Source organism: Hermetia illucens, chromosome 3 (assembly GCF_905115235.1).
Source record: "Hermetia illucens chromosome 3, iHerIll2.2.curated.20191125, whole genome shotgun sequence".
Taxonomy (NCBI): Eukaryota; Metazoa; Arthropoda; class Insecta; order Diptera; family Stratiomyidae; genus Hermetia; species Hermetia illucens.
In genome coordinates this window covers 27905259-27924895 of record NC_051851.1, presented here as the reverse complement: position 1 = coordinate 27924895, position 19637 = coordinate 27905259, and the positions used below count along the sequence as shown (strand labels likewise).

Below are 19637 nucleotides of genomic sequence, written 5' to 3'. Positions count from 1 at the left end.
TGAAATTTCCGGCAGTGATTTTGGGGCTGTGATCTCTAGCGCCTAACACCAAGCCGTCTAACATCTACTCATATTGCGCTAATGTTGCACTAGGAGCAGCATAGTAGCTGTAGATATTTACACCGTTGACTGTCGCCTGTACAAAGCCGGCTCCCGGGAATGCCATTGTTTTTTGAATGGCTTGCCATGCACGTGCCCATATCGCCACGTTACCCGATGAGTCTTTCACCCACGTAGCACTAGCGTAATTTCGGTACGGTTCACATGTTACCGCCACGTCCACCGTGGTTTGTCTTGGGCTGCCTCGCAATGGTTAAGTTTGATTTTTATCAACCTAATTTAGCCTTACGATTCAGTTCCCTCCTATATACCGGGCATCTGCCACCACCTGCAACGTGCCGGTCATCTACTCCCGTTCTCCCTTTGCACAACATGCATTGCGGATCTCCAGTGCAGTCTTTGATAAGGTGACCTTAACCACACTTCCTGCGCCTTTTCGACCTATCGTACTCGCTAGTACATGCTGCTGCACAGTGACCCAAATCGAAGCATCTGAAGCATTTCTTCAGAGATATTTGCTCCCTAAGTCGACACATGACCCAACCTATTCTTACTTTGCCCGAGGTAATCAGTTTAATCCCAGATTCCACCGGAAAGTTAATAATAGCGGTCTGTGTACCTCAATATGTCTTCTTCATGCTTTTGATGGCACTTTCTTCTAAGTCGTTAAGGTTGACTTGTTCCCTTAGCGCATCAAAGATGTCCTCTGGTGATGTGACCTCATCTAGGTCTTTGCACTCGATCACTATTTATTGCTTCCGAGCTTCCACTTCTGCTTGCTCACCTAGCACCTTCTCCACCTGGCCGCGAAAGCTATCCACTATCTTCTTGCTAGATTTGTTTAGTTCCAGCAACAGATCCCCCTTTTGCGTACACCTGATATGGCTCACACTGCCACCCAGATCTGTCAGTTCCGGATGGGCTTTGACTTTCCGAAGGATGTCAGCGTAGGGCATATTTCCTTTCTTGGAAGTAATGATCACATCCGGACGAGTCTTCTTTTTCTCCTTGTGTCACTTTTTGCCGCACACCTTTGTCCATTCTATAGGCTGTTCCCCTTTTGTCACAGTTGGACCCGTAATCGAAGAACTACCCGGAACTTTCGCCGGCGCCGGTTTTTTTTGGCGATGAGGCTTTTTTCTTCTGGGACGCTTGTTAGACACCAAGGGATTCATTTATTACATCCCTACTCCGTTTCCCGCGTTTGCATCTATCTTACGTTGAGGTGGCGTCATCTGCGTCTCCCGTATGACTTTGCTTAATTACGCTTGGGCGTTTTTCTCCTCCACCGCCCCAATATAGGAAAAAGCTTAATACCTGGTATCAGAGCCCTGATATTTTGGATATTCCGCCTCTCTTTAATGAACTCACAGAGTTAATTTATGCGTTTTCCCAATGAAACGAATGCTGTTGCAGTTTGCTGCCTTCTACGATCGCCTTTTACTGCATCAATAGTTATGTCAGTCCGGGGATCCTCCAAGTTTCTTTCCGAGTCCCTGGACGAATCTCAACTGCCTAGGGGTAAAATTGCCTTCAGTGATGACCTCCCATGTTTTGAACTTTTTCGAAAAGGATCCGGTGTAGATCTCATTTCCACTCCACTAAGATCTCTTGTAGCATTAAATTCCAAAGTAGCCAAGTTTCCCACTAGTGCGGTCGCTGGATATCGACAGCAGGAGCCCAATTGTCCACTCCCAAAAACCGCCGGTATTGGGTTTCGTAAACCCTGCAGCGTAGAACAAGTCGGAATACCGGAAGCTCGCGCTTCGGGTATAAAGGTTTTGTGTTCATCTTATGTGAGAAACTTCAACGCACATTTTTCTGTCCGTATATAGCTACAAATCCAACATACTCCTTCATATTTTTCCAAACTACGAGACATACGTACATATTGCAGCCATATTACGCTTACCCTAAACAAACAAACTGCCTATTTCCGAATACTGTACACATATAGGCACGTATATAAATTGATCATACCCATATATCCGATTTACTTCTTATATCTATTTGAATTAGGCACTACCCGCAAAGTTCATTAGCACGCATATATTATGTACCTACATACACACATGTCTGGTTGACAAATAACTAAAAAACTAAAACAAAATAATCCTCTGCGACCCAATTCATAAAAACTCATTTCGTTGTGGTATTGACGAATTGATACGTGATGATGACGTCATGCAGGTTGTAGAGTGCACGAAATTCACGAAAAAGTGTAAAGTTTCACCCCCTATAACTTTCTTAATAATAGTTGGATTTTCTTCAAACTTGACTAAACTGTGCATTATGTTCTTTATTACACACATGCCAAATTTTTTACTTTTGGGATGAACATAAGGGGGGTGCCGGGTAAATTTCTAAAATGTGGAAATATACTATTATTAACTTTATTTGTGCAGATATCGGAACCGGATATATTTTGAGGCCTAGATTTCGTAGAGATGCACCACTGTGATTTTTTTCAGATTTTTCCGTTGGATAGGTTCTGAGAACGAGACCTGTTACACTTTTTGTGGGTCATATTTTGAACGCTCACTCCCCTATGTTTCATCTAATATCAAATATTGAACCAGATTCGAAAAGTACTAATTGAGACCTTTCATTTGATACCCTACATGGCTACATTCTGTGAAAAAAAAATTTGTACCCTCCATTCACATGTATGGGGAGCCCCCCCCTTAAACTTAACACAAGATGGCGCCACTTACTGCATGTAAAGGGATCACCAGATTACATACTCTCACCAATTTTCGTGACAATCGGTCTAGTCGTTTCCGAATAAATCGGGTGTGACAGACAGACAGACAGATAGATAGAGGTCTCTATGATAGAGCTCTCTATGTCACACAGAGCATCTCTAAAGCATGTGACGCGTTGATGCCTAGTAGGTGTTCATTCCCCACTAGAAGACCCAATTATTGGTGGAATAGTGAACTTGCCAATCTTCGATCGATTTGCCACAGAGCCAGACGAACGGCTCAGAGGGCAATAGGTAGGATCGATCAGGGGCAAAAGGAGCATGCCTATAGGGAAGCTCGCAAGAACCTCAAGCTCGCCATCCAGCGGAGTAAGAGGGAATGTTTTAAGGAGCTCTGTTCGGAAGCGAACATAAATCCGTGGGGTAGCGCCTATAAAATCGTGACAGGACGATTCAGAGGCCGATCATCTCCGCAGATCACGTGCCCTATGCTCTTGTTGAAAATAATCCAGGGGTTATTTCCCCAGGAAGAGGGGGGCGCTGACACCTTCCAGCGCCCCCTGAATGTGACGCCGATTCCACCAGTCACCAGGGACGAGCTGCTAGAGATCTGCAGTCGAATAGGCGACAGTAAAGCCCCGGGTCTTGACGGCATACCGAATAAGGCTCTCAAACTTGCCGTCAAAAGTAGACCGGATATGTTCTCGGAGCTCTTTGAAACGTGCATGTCGGAGGGTATTTTTCCTGCACCATAGAAGCGGCAGAAGCTGGTACTGTTGCCTAAGGCTGGCAAACCTCCAGGTGAACCGTCCTCCTATAGACCCATATGTCTTCTAGACACTATGGGGAAAATGTTGGAGCGGGCCATTTATAATAGATTACTTCCAGTCGTCGAGAGCCAAGGGGGCCTTTCAGATAGGCAGTATGGGTTCCGGAAAGCCAGATCAACCATCGATGCCATCAAAATGGTTACTGGCTTGGCCGAAAATGCAATTCACGGAAGGGGTTGTACCAGCAAATATTGCGTGGTGGTGACCCTAGATGTGAGGAATGCATTTAACTCGGCCAATTGGAACCTTATACGAAAGTCTCTGGCGACGATTGGCGTTCCCACCTACCTCGCCGCTATTATCGATAGCTACTTGAAAGAGCGGACACTCTGGTATGATACCGAAGACGGATCCAAAGAGTACGTTGTCTCCGCGGGTGTCCCCCAGGGTTCTGTACTGGGCCCACTACTGTGGAACATCATGTATAATGATGTGCTCAACCTTCCGGTTCCGGAAGAGGCTACGGTGGTGGGTTACGCCGATGATATAGCACTGGTTGTGGTCGCAAAGCATCTCGAGGATGCTGAGTTGTACTCAAGCGAAGCAATCAGTGTTATTAAGGCTTGGTTAGAGAGTGCTGGACTGGCACTCGCGGAGGAAAAGACGGAAGCGGTCCTCATCACTAAGCGCCGCAAAAGAAATTACGCCTGCATTAGAATCGGGAATCGTATCATCACTTCCAAGCCGGCCATCAAATACTTGGGGGTGATGATAGACGGAGGACTTAATTTTAAGCAGCACATAGAGCATACTTGTAAACGAGCATCCACCACGAGTATTTCTCTGGCAAGGATGATGCCGAACGTAGGAGGCCCGCAGCATACTTGCAGGCTGCTCATAGCCAGGGTGGTGAGCTCTATAATGCTGTATGCAGTCCCAGTTTGGGGAAAAGCACTGCATGTTTTAGGCAATACACATAAACTGAGTGCGGTCTACAGAAGAACATCCCTAAGGGTGTGTTCTGCCTTCAGGACCATCTCAGACGATGCAGCGTTCGTCATCTCGGGAATGATGCCGATTGACATCCTGGCAACCGAAATGATGAACATTTATAACACCAGGTCCATCTCTCCCTTATCTCAGGTGAAAAAAGCCGAAAGGGAGAGATCCATAAGCAGATGGCAACAGCGATGGGACCAGTCAGAAAAGGGTCGTTGGACTTACAAGTTGATCCCTTCCATCGGGGAGTGGCTGAAGAGAAAGCATGGGGAGATCAATTATAATCTCACCCAGTTTCTCACCGGCCATGGAGGATACCGTCAATACCTGTACAGGTTTAAATTGGACACCTCGCCTAATTGTCCAAACTGCGCACGTTTTCTTCCAGTGTCCTAGGTTCGTGGAAGAAAGGAGGAACCTGGAGGAAACTCTAGGTGAAGTGCTATCACCGGAAAATTTTGTCCGAAGAATGGTAGCCTGTCAGGAAGACTGGGATGCGATCAATTTCATGATCGCTGTAATCCTGGAAAAACTGCGAAAAACAGAAGAAGTGAGGAAGACGCGGTTACGAACCCCGCTGGTAGACGGAAGGAGATCTAGCTAAAGTAAGCTAACTCCGCCCCGTGATGTAATACCTAAAGGTGGTCCCACGGGGTAGGGGGGGAGTCGGGGGTGGTTTTAGTGGGTAAAAATCCCACACTCTGGCGTGCCCAGGCCAGAGTCTTTTGAAAATTTCCACCTCCTCAAAAAAAAAAAAAGACAGACAGACAGACATCGTCTCGATTCTAATAAGGTTTTGTTTCACACAAAACCTTAAAAAAGCTACCCTTTTCGTCCTCCATATTTGGTTTGATTTCTGGGTGTCCTTCCCATAGCCAATTTTTATTCACAGGTGGACGTTTACATCCCACCTACCCGGCCTACGCATAGGCGTGCCCATGCACGCACATCTCCTGATGCGTACTTGTGTATGCCCATAACGCATCCACTGAGCGTTCCCTTATTTGCACGAAGGGACGCGCCTGATGGTAGATTTGGTAACCCCACACAGGATATGTATGGCGTTGCGTTGCGCATGGTTGCTATAAATCGAAATGTAAAACATAGCCCATCAACCATTACCTACGCGTCATCATTGTTGGTTCCCGGTAATGTATTGCAACTCACTCGACGATTTTCCGAGAAGCTTGTACTCTTTCTCCACTACTCTGCACCACGTTGTTTCTGGGAGTAAGCCGCTCAATCGCAGAGTCGGTATTTCCATTTTTTTGTAAATTCTATGAATCTGAGATTTTTCCCAGTGAATAGAAGAAGAGGTTGATTGTTAAGATTGCTAAGATTTCGAAAGAGAGCACCTGCTTTTAGTGCGACAATTGAGGCAGATATAGGCATACTATAGGTGGGAGGCATACTATAACCATTAAAGAGGAATAGAAGTTCTCCATAACCATCTTGATTATGATTGACTCGACACCACTTCTAAAGAAGAGTGGAATGAGATGTTAGTCACAAGTTAGAACAGGCAGGTATATAACGGAGGCGTGCACAACGTTTTATCTAGCCTTTCCCATATATCTATTTGCTGCATTTGAATTAACACCGTTTTGTCCCTCCTTCCATTCTACAATTCGCTCATAGATTACAATTGTAACTACATTTTCCGAACTCAAAACTGGAAGTAGCAGAAATAACGACCAAACCCAAGTAAAGACGCTGGCACCTGGTCAGTGAAATCAAGAAAGCTTAACACGCCCCAAAAACATCACCCGATTTTATTGCCTAAAAGGAATACATTATTTATGTATATTCCACTGTCTTCAGCTATTTTGAGGTGCAAACATCATACGCTTCGCATGTTGTTGTTGCTTATGCTGATATCTAGAAAAAACGCCAAAAATCAGAACTAGCCAATCTAGTTTCCAAGCAGATAATCTTTATTCAATCAGTTCCATTCTACGTCTAGCGAATGCGTAATATCGTATTTCTGTCATTTTCAAAATCCAAACCAGACACTTTAACATCCGATCAAAAATTTTTGAATTGCATTAGCATTTTGGTTTTTATGCGTTCAGTAACTGGTTCTTGGCGTTTTTTGTCTAGATATTTTCATCTTCTAGATAATGGTGCCCACTGTTTCCTTCACAATACCAGCGATTCGTGGTTGCTTTATTTTTCTATTCTATTTGGCTTGAAATTCTAATGATGTTGTTCCTTATTTGAAAGAATATTGTCACGATATCTGATGCTTTCTATATTTTTTATTGCTTGGCCTCGCTAACTCCTTAAGTGTTTTCCATATAGATGCGATCTGGAGAAAAGGCACGCTTGCAACACCACCAGCAGAAATCATCAGAATTCTAGGCAAGCGAGTGGAACCTCAAGAAAAATGTTGTTTTCTTTCTGCAACAAAAGCTCTTTATGCCGGAATTAGTGTGTTTAAGAAACCAGTTCCGGCCGTCTTAGCGGCTTATACGTTGATGATGACCGGCCATAAAGAAATATATCCACTATATTCCGTCTTGATTTCGCATTCGCTATTTAAATCATCTCAATAAAATCTAAATTCAAATCTGATAAATTCAGCAATATCAACAACCACATTAAAATGTTCTCGAAATGTTTCTTTTCATATTTTTTGACGTTACTTTTTCGGCCCCCGGTTTCTACCTGAAGTGCCAGCCACAATACTGTCGATATCTTGGCTTCTATGAGATGCGAATTGTTTTAGTATCGCACAAATTTGGATGGCAATTTTTATATGCAGAAATCGCAACGATAATTAGATCAAAGAATGCTGATATCATCCGTGCAAAAACCAGTTTTCTCAGCACGAGAATAACAAAGGCCGCATATTAGTGCCTCAAGGTACACCGAATTTCCACGCGTTCTCTGGTCTACATCGGTTGATTAGTGGCAGCCCAAGCAAGTTGGAGTGCAGACCAGGGGCTGACATCAGTAACAATGATAGTGTCATTTTATGGGCGCATTTGTTTCGTCCACATTTTGAAGGTGTGCAAGTTGGTATGGGATCGCGGAGCTAATAATAATTATTAATGCAAAATGGGACTGCATTTTGATTTCGTAACAACTTCCTTTCGGAAGGTGATTTGGTTGTTGTGGTTCTTGATTACTGGTTGATACCAACCTGTCCACAGAAGGTACAGGTGAGGCGAGCCACGCTTGAAAAGGCTTGGTATGTCTTGGTTTGAATTGAAGCGCCGTTAATATGCATCCGGTTAAGATTTTGCAACGTGCTTTAGTCAAAAAAGAGACAAACAAGATTGTTCTGCTTTTTTTTGACTTCTTTTTTTGGTAGGTCTAGTTTGGACTGTTGAATGGATGTTCATTTAAATAATTTTGTATTTCTCATGAATTTTGATGAGCATTTTAAATGTTCTAAGAATTTTTTAAATTTGTTGTGAATACTTGCCTTTTGGTGGTCGGAAAATTGTTTGCCAGGTGCTAATCTGGCGTATCATTATCTTAAAATTAAATGAATAGAAATGATCTTTTTAATAAATAGAAGATGGCTGTAAGGTCAGATGAACTGAGCCAACCAGAAAGGCCTCGTGCGTCTCTTGTGTGTTAAGGTTTGACTGAATAGAATTCGACTTAATGCAGTTTTGTGAGTATGATTCAGGATTTTATCAATATTTTCAATATTATTCCTTATCTTATAATTTAATCAGCATATGACGCATTGTCCGGCGAAATGTCTTTGTTTTGGACCTTATCAGAAGCAAGTTTTAAATTTCTTGAATCTTTAAATGAATCTAGTCTTTCTATGAGCAGTCGAGGGAGCTTCTTTTGAAGCTAGCATTGTAATCGTAACAAGCGGTCTGATTACTTGAAAGTGTGTTGCATAGACATGGTCCTGAAAGCGATAACAACGGTTGTCAAAAGTTTGGGCTCCAAAATAGATCACATTTTTGATGAAGAATACTTTCGCTTTAATTCTTTCGACACTTTTCATGAGTGGTGACCTTTGGTACTCCGCTTTTGAAAACGAGTCACTTTTATAGCTTGTCCAAATCAAAACTATCATTTTTGTTGATAACAGATATCTTATGCCACCAAGAGCATGGAAATAATTTCGGCCATTGCTCTCAACGCTATCGCCATTATCATCATCAACGGCGCAATAACTGGTATCCGGTCTAAGCCTGCCTTAATAAGGAACTCCAAACATCCCTGTTTTCTGCCGAGGTCCACCAATTCGATATCCCCAAAAGTCCACCAGTTCGATATCCTTAAAAGCTATCTGGCGTCCTGACCTACGCCATCGCTCCATCTCAGGCAGGGTCTGCCTCGTCTTCCTTTTCTACCATAGATATTGTCTTTATAGACTTTTCGGGCTGAGTCATCCTCATCCATACGAATTAAGTGACTCGCCCACCTTAACCTATTGAGCCGGATTTTATCCACAACCGGACGGTCATGATATCGCTCATAGATTTCGTCGTTATGTAGTCCTCATGCACGGTGCAAAAAATTCTTCGAAGAATTCTTCTCTCGAACGCGGCCAAGAGTTCGCAATTCTTCTTGCCAAGAACCCAAGTCTCCGAGGAATACATGAGGACTGGCAAGATCACAGTCTTGTACGGTAAGACCTTTAACCCTATGGTGAGACGTTTCGAGCGGAACAGTTTTTGTAAGCTGAAATAGGCTCTGTTGGCAGCTAACAACCGTGCACGCATTTCATCATCGTAGCTGTTAACGGTTGTGATTATTGACCCGAGGTAGGAGGAATTTTCAACGATCTCAAAGTTGTATTCTCCTATCTTTATTCTTCCCGTTTGCGGTTTGATGTTGGTTGGTTGATTGGTTTTCGGTGCTGACGTAGCCACCATATACTTTGTCTTGCCTTCATTGATGTGTAGCTCAAGATGTCGCGGCAAACACCGCCTGCTCGATCTGGATAAAGGCAGTTTGTACGTCTCGGATGGTTCTTCCCGTGATGTCGATATTGTCAGCACAGGCCAGTAGTTGGGTGGGTGGACTTAAAGAAGATCGGCGTGCATTTACCTCAGCATCACGGATCACTTTCTCGAGGGACAGGTTAAAGAGATGATAAGAGATGATAGGGCATCCCCTTGTCGTAGACCGTTGTTGATGTCGAATGATCTTGAGGGTCACTGCTTTTATCTGGCCTCGCACATTGGTCAGGGTCAGCGTAGTCAGTTTTATTAATTTCCTTGGGATACCAAATTCTTTCATGGCCGGGTACAGTTTTACCCTGGCTACGCTATCATAGGCGGCTTTAAAGTCGATGAATAGATGGTACAACTGTTGTCCATATTCCAACAGTTTTTCCATCGCTTGCCGCAGAGAGTAAATCTGATCTGTTGCTGATTTGCCTGGAATGAAGCCTCTTTGGTATAGACCAATGATGTTCTGGGCGTATGGGCCTATCGGGCCTAGCAAGATAACGGAGAATTTCTTATAGATGGTACTTAGCAACGTGATGCCTCTATAATTGTTGCACTGCGTGATATACCCCTTTTTATGTAGGAGACAAATAATGTCTCGTTGCCAATCGTCAGGCATTGATTCGCTGTTCCATACCTTGAACACAAGTTGATGAACCACTTGGTGTAGTTGGTCGCCTCCATATTCAACCAATTCGGCGACTTATGATTTTTAAGCCGATGAATTGCACGGACTGTTTCTTCTATACTTGGTGGTGGTATTTGTCCATCGTCTTCAGTTGGCGTAATCTCCAACTCGCCTGGTTGTTCAGTAGCTCATCAAAGTACTCAACCCATCGCTCTAATATGCCCATTCTGTTGGAAATCAGATTTCCCTCTCACTGAGCATCGAAGAATATAAGGCTTCATCCTGCTGACTTGTTGGTAAAACTTCCGCGCCTGATGCGGTTGCTCCCTGTACATTTGTAGTTCACAGACTTGTTTTTTCGTCTGTGAAGTCGCTTCTTCGTTCGGCGGAGTTCTTGATAAGTCTCTACGCGTGCCTGCGTTCTTTGAGAATGCAACATTACTCGATATTCAGCATTCTTCCGTTCCGTCGCTAGCTTACATTCATCGCCAAACCAGCTATTCAGACTTTTCTTGCGGCTGGGGCCAAGTATCTTTGCGGCTGTATCAATGATAACGTTTTTCAGGTGGTTATGAAGATCATTTGTTGATGGTTCATCTCCAGGATCTCTGTTGACTGCGGTTATTGCGGTCAGTGTCGTAATTCGAGCTCGGAGCATCATGCCAACGAGATAGTGGTCCGAGTCTATATTGGTCCCCCTATATGTTCTGACATTCATCAAGGCTGAGAGGTGGCGGCGGTCCATCAACACGTGGTCAATTTGGTTGAAAGTGGTCCCGTCTGGAGAGGCTCACGTATGTTTGTAAACTACTTGCCGCGCAAACCAGGTATTTCCAACAATCATTTCGTGCGATGTTGGTAACCGAATAATCCGAAGTCCGTTATCATTGGTATCCCTATGTAAGCTATGGGAGCCAACGTATCGCCTGAATACGGGCTCTGTCCCTACTTGATTCCAAGTTTGATTTTGATATCATATTTGGGACCGACTCCTGATGAGGTTTATATTTCTAAATTTGTCCCACAAGCGCAAAGTGCATAGCCTTGCGCTTATATTTTCCAAGCCGATAACAACAGGTTTCATTTTTTGTCTACCTAGGAAACCTACTCCGAACACATGGTTTACTGGATGGCCGCTATAAAATATGGTGTAATGGCTCTTCTCAAGGAAACCGGTCCCTCTCCAACCCCTTTGCTGCAATGCTGGTACAACAGCCCTATATTGGGACAGGGTATCGGCTAGCTCCTTGGCAACTCCATCTCAGGAAGCGCACGGTCCATGAGAAAATGCGCAAATCGTTATTCCGTTGTCGTTGCCGGGTTCGTCGTTATAAAGTCCATTCTGTCCGAGGCTCCTTCTACCCAACTCTCAACTAATTTGTACAATTTGTCCAGTTTTTAGGCGCAGGAGACTCGCCTTCATCCTTCTCCGTCTGCACGTCTCACCAGGGGCAGGTGATTCGCTTTTGTATCGAATGTTTGTCTCGTTTTTGTTTTTACGAAAGTTTGCTTTTAATTGTTTGTTGTTTTGTTCCCTGAGTCTTTGAAATACGGTCGGAGTTACACTTTGTTCCTCGATATGATTTCACGGTAAGAATGCTGGATGGAGGTTGAAGGTAATGCCATCTGGGGACGCTCATGGCCTTTTGTGAATACGCTTGTATGCGAAGCATGTCGATTTTATAATGAAGTTTCTGCTACTTGGAAAATCAATCAAGCGTTGGCCGTTGCCATTTGATATATAGTGTCATGGGGACTGTAGCCTTCGAAAGGCAGGCCGAAAGCTTGATACGCTGGATGGGGATTTAAAAGCCTCGAGATTGCACCCAGATCAGGCATTCGATAGAGCCAAATGGCGAAACCAATCACGATGAGCCGACCTAGCTTGTGAACGGGACAAAGACTGAAGAAAAAGTAGAAGATGGAGACTGCACCCCCCGGTCTTTCCTCAATGTGTCTCCTCGTTCCCAATCTTGGCATTGAAACCCCGAGCAATATGTTGACGTCATTCGGAGGCAATAAGTCGTATAGTCTTTCGAAGCTACCGTAAAATCTCTTTTTGGAAAGGACCCTCATTTAGCATGCGTTGCAGATCCGTGTCGTACTCCTTGGAAAATGTTTTTCGCTTCACACCTTCTAGATCTACCGAAAAAGTCAATACTTTCGCAAATATGAGAGACTTGAGGCACCTTTTTTTAATGACGTCTGCTCTCCCAGATGGCAGACGATCTAATCATTCTTTCGGACCTATTTCTTCTTACCATGACCTATTAGGCCTTGAAAGTGTTGTAGAGCACTTTTTCAAGATCGTAACGATACACTACAGTACGTATATATAGGATAATATAGGATTTAAACGTCACTTAAGTTCACTTTGAGAATGCGAAATTACAACTCTCAGAAGTAACTGTTCTCAGTATCTTAAATTCCTTTCTTTAAAGAATTTTGATGTTAGGTGTGCGAGCGCAACCCCAAGTTGTACAGCTCAGATTGCTTTTTTCGTTGCTTTCCTAAATCTTTCAATCTCAGGTTGACTTAAGGCTTTTCCACCTTAATACGTTTCCTCCAAGTCAACCTTTTATGTAAAAGTATTCCAAAGTATTTCGCCTCCTTAAACTGAGGGGTGGATATACCGTCAACCTTAACTTGGGGACATGCTCATGCTCCACTTTAATGCTCCTAGGAGCCCTCGAAGCCGCGGACACTACCGTAAAATACCTCTTCGTTGATTTCAGATTCCCGGAAGGAGAACCTTTTTTTGTTGTATAACGGATCACATCACATCCAGATGTGACTGGAGTCGGTTTGATTTGGTAGATGAGGTCAGCATGCCAGACTTTTTAGAGGAATGCGGCCGTCAGGAGGAATAATTTATTTTTCGTGCATGTGTTATATTTTAGATAGCAGCAAACTTAAAGGTCTGTAGGATGTGGCAAATGTAGAATTTTTATCTTCTACAATATAAGATAATTACTACATGTGAATTGAATGATGCCAGCTCTCGGCATTGCTGGGCCTATTCCATCCGTACTAGGGATTAATGTGGTTTCTGCGAGTATCTTGATATTTCAGCAACTATTATGAAGTCCAATTTAGACACGCTACGCTGGCTCGGGACGTTTGAACTTTGCAGTGTCAGTATTTGACAGAGAAGCTTGTGTGTTACTAAGCACAGCTCTGTCAGGAGCGTTAGAAACAGTGGTTGGGCCTCGGTTACCTGTTAATGGTCTTCTGGTTTGTATTCCTTTACCCATTTCGACATACACAGGGCATTCACTGTAGTTAGTGGTCTGGTTGCTACCGCAGTGTTCGCGTTTATTCGTAGAAAGGTCTTCTTTGTCTCATGGTCAATTAGATGTGGTATGAAGGTGTTCCTCTATCATCCATAAGCTGAGGAGTGCACGTATGTTTTCGTGTGCCCAAGCTCCTCATAGCTAGGACATTGTACAAGTTCTTTTCTTTCCATCGATTCTTCAGAATATGCTGCCGCGAGATAAAACTTCATAAAAACCTGCGAAAAGGTAAATTTCCTTATAATATCCAACCCTCTCGTCGGTGTTTCTGGAAGTAGAAAAGTCTGATTTTTTATGTGCCCTTCCTGATTTGCGTTAAGAGCTAAATTTCTATAAGGAATTATGTTGGGTCATAGTGTCCTCTCTTTAGATTTGATGGTCTGGGCCTTCTGAGTGGTGATAATAGACAGTTGCCACATTTCTTTAAATACAATACCTAAGTGGGACTAAAGTTCACTTCTTGCTATGTCAGGAGCAAGGCGTTGTCTGAATAAAGGCATATTTCAGACGCTTTCAAATTTTTTCCCCTCGAAGACTGCAATGATCGTTTGAACTGATAAGGTTACATTCATAAGTATTCATCTGGCCTTTTAGACTTCAGACTTTTCTCGAGTTCGTAAATCCAGTGTAGCTTTACTCAAAGTCTTTCAAATATAGATAATTTGCCGTCGATCTGTTGTGCAACAACATATCCTATGCCTAACTCCCACTAGTGACGACCATGATCACTAGGCAGCTCTCTTTTGCAGCTCCCAGCAAGGTGGTGTTACCATTTTCTTCACTACTGGGAGCTCCCAACGAGATATTGCCTTTTTCTTTACTGGTAGCCCGTATGTCTTCTAGTCATTCCTTTCTTCCATTTTTTCTTATTATTTTCCAGATTCAATAGGACTGTTCTTCATTTCCATCACTTTTTAGTAGTCCCGTTGCACTATCCTCTTTAAAAAAAATCACAAATATTTATGATCGGAGCCGGTATTCGAAACTGGATCACAAGATCGAGATCAAGGTAAAACCTCAGCCAACTCTGCAATTGCATCATTTGATGAGCCTAAAGAAGCGTGATAGGCGCAGAGACGAAACATCGAGACTCAATTACAGGAAACAAGACCGAGGCACTGACGCTCAACAGACTCGTTCATCGCACCGCCCCTACAGAAGGTCTTTTTTGGCTGCAATGGGTAACCTTCCCATGAAAATTATGCTTTCCTATTGCAGCAAACTATCTACGATGTTTTTGGATCTTGACATTGAGAATTTAAACGGGAGCTGAATCGAAATAGCGATTCGTATTTCGGGTAATGCTACCATTAGCTTAGCAATCAATTTCATATTTCATAAATCAATTCTCGCCACTTCCCAGTGCTCGTAAGTGATAACCAAAAGCCTCTCACTAATTAAATACTCGTTAACATCTCTAGAGCAGAATGTCCGGCCGTTTCTGCCAGTTCTTGTCAGAAGGGATTGGGGGCTAGGAGCTCTGAGAGTAGCACAGTCCCTTAAATTGTTTTCTCTTGAAAACTATCTATTTTTCTTAACCGGATCCCACGCTATATCAAAACTTAGTTGTCTTGATAGTGAACAATTTTGCGGAAGGTATAATGAGTCCTCATTCGCCAACTTGTCTGATGCGGTAGACTTGACCCTGCTCATGAATGTAACTGTCCCTGTAGGCGTAAACTATGAAATTGATAGATAGAGATAAACTTTTTTGGGGGCGACTTATTGTATCTAACTCGAATAGAGATTCAATCAAACTTATTCCAGAAAAAGTTCATTGTTTCATTTCATTAACATTCAGACGCCGTCATGTCTGAATGACAAAGCCGAAGGATATTTTCCTTCTGCGGATACTTTACCGCATTATTGTATCGAATTCCGATAAATACCATGAAATTGCGAGGAGCTTCAATCCAATATGTAGTACTTAGTCATGTGTTTATTATTTCCTCAAGATGATTTGTTCAATATTCGTTTGAATGTGCTGACCATGAACTTCTGCTCAAGTTTGCCTAGATGGTCTTACAAGTCTTGATGGGGTCAAGTGAATGACCTCTCCTGACAGATCCTCCAGATTTTTCGTGGAAATCCGCTGAGTTCAGTTTGGAAGTTGATCTCTTCACATGAATCAATGCAGCTTCCCAATTAATATAATCTGGTTCTCACGAAATTCTGGCTCACGTAAGATATGCGTCTCCTAATATTTCCCGTTCACTTCATTTCTTTCGGGAGGTCATCGTCGCATTTGTGGTCTCCTTGCCAATTAAAAGTTGTTTTCCGAACATTCCTGACCACTTTAAATATTGAATTTGAATAGATACCTAATTATGTATCGTCCAATTTTTATTGTTATTTTCGACGACTCTCGACCGAAGCTCTCTACCTTGCCTTGGCCCTCCCGTATCGACGTAATTTGGTCCACTGTCTTGGAGTTGACCGTAAGCAAACTTGTATGGAGGGTACCAAGATGTTTTGCCTAAAGTATGTTTTGTGAGGCAGACAATTAGAGCTTTGCTGAATCGAATCTTTTTTGCATGAATTGACGAATTCGGCGTACAGTTGCGCTACGACTCTAATATCACAATGCATGTGCTACTGCGAACTGATGCGAACAAAGTAAGAAGATTGACCAGAAAAAGAAACATTTCAAAATAAATAGAAGTTTTGTTGTTGATAATTGAAACGCAGAAATTGACGAAATGGAACCAGTTTGAGTTTAGTTAGAAATTCGTTTGAGAGTCGAAATTTTGGGAAGGGGTTATTGTCAATGACCAGCGGAGATTTGGACCAGATGGGCAATGGCAACCTTATTTCAGTTCATTGTCATGTAAAGTACTGAAACTTTTAAATTTTGGCAATCATATTCTATTAGGAATGTATCTGTGCCAATTCAAGATGCAAACGAGGTTGTCTGAGGAAGTAAAACGCAGAAAAAATTTCAATATCTAAGCAAGACATAACATATGTAGGTCGAAGGTAGCAGGGAAAGGACGCAACGCTTGTATAACCAAAGGAATTACTCAATTAATTATTTCCTAGTCCTTTCTAGTTATAGAGGCGCGCGTACCTTCTATTGTCTGGAATTATGCTTAGATGCGTGTATATCCCCTTTTTTATTTTAAATTTTTCCCAGCCCAATGAAGGTTAGGACGTTATGTCAAAGTTTATCCAAGCTGCAACATAGTTTCAGCAAACATGATTTCCATGCGATTCTCAGTTAGGGGATATCTGTGAAAGCTGGTTCTAATTTGAAGCAAAAACGCATACAGAAACCGGTATTCCTGCGCACGGAAATGAGAATCTGATGGTCAACCCCGTCGGCCAGTACATTGCCCCTCAGGGCACTTTCATCTCAAGAAATCAGTTCACGTATTAAATATAAATATCCGTTGGTTGCCGATAGTTAAGAGGGAATCGATGAGGAACATAAGACTAAAATAGTAAGCCAAGCACTGAAATACCATTACCGTAATAATGTCCGAATTAAGGGCAAGTTGCTCACCAAAGACGAAAAGCAGCTAGCACGACTTGCCGGACAGTTGCCATTGCTACCTGTAACTTTCAAGCCCTCTGCATTGGCAATGTTTTTTAATACATCGCATCGTCACTTCCTTTTGATCTCCTTTATCGAATAAGGACCAAAGAACTCATTAGTTAACTCTCTACCTGCGACGGATTGTGTTCTTTTAATAGCAACAAGATCACCCATCTTTTTGAAGTTTTCCGGCTTTCGTCCCTCGTTATATTGCAAGCGGTTTTCATTTTGTATTCTCTGTATAAATTCCCTTACTTCGGTTTGTTTCTGGTATCTCTCTCAAAACCTTGCACGTGAAGTTGTTCCAACGTGTGGCCAATTCAGATATCATCTCCCCCTAACTCTCCACACTATAGTGCGGCTCCAATAAGGTAGTTTTAACGGCTCGGTGAACGGACGCCTATGGACGCTCCATAGGTGCTCAGAGGTGACGGAGAGGAAGACGGGGCGGCAACCCTGTCGGCCAAACCAAAACCTCCATTGTGGTGGCACCGGGAGACGCTGTACTCACTTTAGCTTGCCGGCCGTGATGCAGTAGGCGAATGCCTAATTAGGGCGATCAGACCCGAGTGTGCACGGAGACTCATCTGAAGTGGCAATAGTCACGAAACCTTACTAGAGGTATACTGGTACCATGGGAACCAGGATAGCCCTTGGACTCACATGTATGTGCGGTCAACTCGAATGTTTGCGGTTGGCCCCCTAGTGGGAACTTCATGGGGGTTGTGGTTACGTTCAAGCGAACAGAGACCTTCGGGTCTATGCTTGGTGTTGCGTTTCAACACGGGTGCCGTACTCCTTAGTAGTCCTTGGTATAGACTGGTACCGTTGTTGCTTGTCCCAGCGGGGCTCTGATTGTGGCCACCGAATCAATCCGTGTCTTAAAAGACCGTGTGATTAAGTCTTCCTGACAGGTGCTTACGTAAAATCCTCAAGGACTGAATAATCGGCTTCCTTAATGTTTCCTCAATACTGGTATTGACTCGTTCATTCTGCGCTTCCCCCGTGGCACACCGACGGTGGTTAGTACATACCGTATGTTTTCCCGAACTTAAAGTTGGTGAAAATTTTCAGAAATAAAGCTGCCCAATGATCGCTGACCAACCATAGATATAGCAGTCGATTTGGTCGTTCCTTGGGATGTTATTATCTCCATCTAGCGATGGGTAATGGTCTGTCATATGCATTTTTCTTAGGAATTTCAATTATTGTTCCATATTAAACTCCCCATATATGTAAAAGGAGGGTTTGTTTGCCTCCGAATGTAGCCATATGGGGTATCAAATGAAAGGTCTCGATTAGTACTTTTCGAGACGAGTATCACTTTTGACATTCATTTCAAATGGGAGGAGTGCGGGGATCTGAAATGGGTCAGTTACTTCAAGAACCCGTTTCCAGAAACTACAACCCCGAAAAATCTGAAAAAAATATGGTGACTCGTGCATATCTTGGCCTTAAAATTGTCTCCATTGCGGTATTTGCTTAAATAAAATGAATAATAGTATTTTATATTTTGGACATTTACTGCGAACAGTACGCAGCTAGTTTGGAATCGATTGTCAAGCGGCGGATTTTGTAACACACCTTGCGGAGCCCTGCAATTTCCGCCGTCCACCAATATATTGATGGCTTGCCGCGTTTCGATTCCCCGTAGGTCATCGTTATCGGGTACATAACTGATTGGCAGTTGCAGCGCTACCATCCCCTCCTGTTTAAAGCGTTTCGAAAAGCCTCTCGGTATTGACCTTCGCAACGTTCCTTCCCAACGAGGTGACGCACATCGAGGGTCAACCATTTCGAACACGATGTATTGATGGTCGAGAAGTCTTGCAGAACTCGTCGCCCGTTCAGTGGGTCGGGAATGCTGCTTGAATTCGGTGTTTAAAACTACGAGTCCTGTTCTTGCCGCCATTTCGAGAATTCGTTTTCCTCTGAAGTCGTGGTGAGACATGGCATTCAAGTCACCCCCAACCAGGATTCGCTCTTCCGTGCCCAAGATATTGTCCTCCAGAATATCAAGCCTGCCTTGGGTTCGTCTCATTTGGTGTTAGATGAATGAAAAATGTTGCCCTTAATCATCGCATTCAGACTAAACCGCCTGATGGGGGAATTGGTTACTTCCGCACATTGACGCTTGACGGTCTGTATTACTTTGTTTTTTTTTCTGTGAGGCAGTCGAGATTTCGAATTTCCAAAGAGCACATAGGTTCTAATCTAGGAACCAAAGCTTTCTCTCCCAGTAGCCCCATGACCGCTTCACAGAACGTACCCTTATTTGTTGTCTTCGGATCTAATTCGATCGGTACAACCCCATATCGATCGGTACAACCCCATATCGATCGTGGACATCCTCATTTTGAATGATCAAAATATCATCCTTCGTTTTCCAAATGGAAAAACACTTCTGTATCTTTATCACCGGACTTGATCCTATAACGGGCGCTGACTTTCGCAACGATCTTGCCTTCCCACAACTTTATAAGTAGAGCTAGTATCTAGTCCTCTTTCGTCTCCCCATCTTTTCCCCCTTATACTCCACCATTCGTGTCCGCCTTAATTTAGGTGAAAGTGTTTCTGATTCTTCTTTGAGCCCTGGAGAGTACCTTGGTGAAGTCTTCTTCAGATACCACTTCCACCTTTCACTTTTTCCCCAATTCCCTCTGCAGCGGGCTATCTGTCATCGGTTTGGCGCTTACAGTGCTCTCAGCGCGCGGTTGCTT

The 19637-nt window shown here is 43.3% G+C and overlaps 1 protein-coding gene across 1 annotated transcript in view; it reads left to right on the top strand.

Moving 5' to 3' along the window:
• Nucleotides 1-19637, top strand: part of LOC119652233 — a 296505-nt gene that overhangs the window by 95542 nt on the left and 181326 nt on the right. The window lies entirely within an intron of this gene.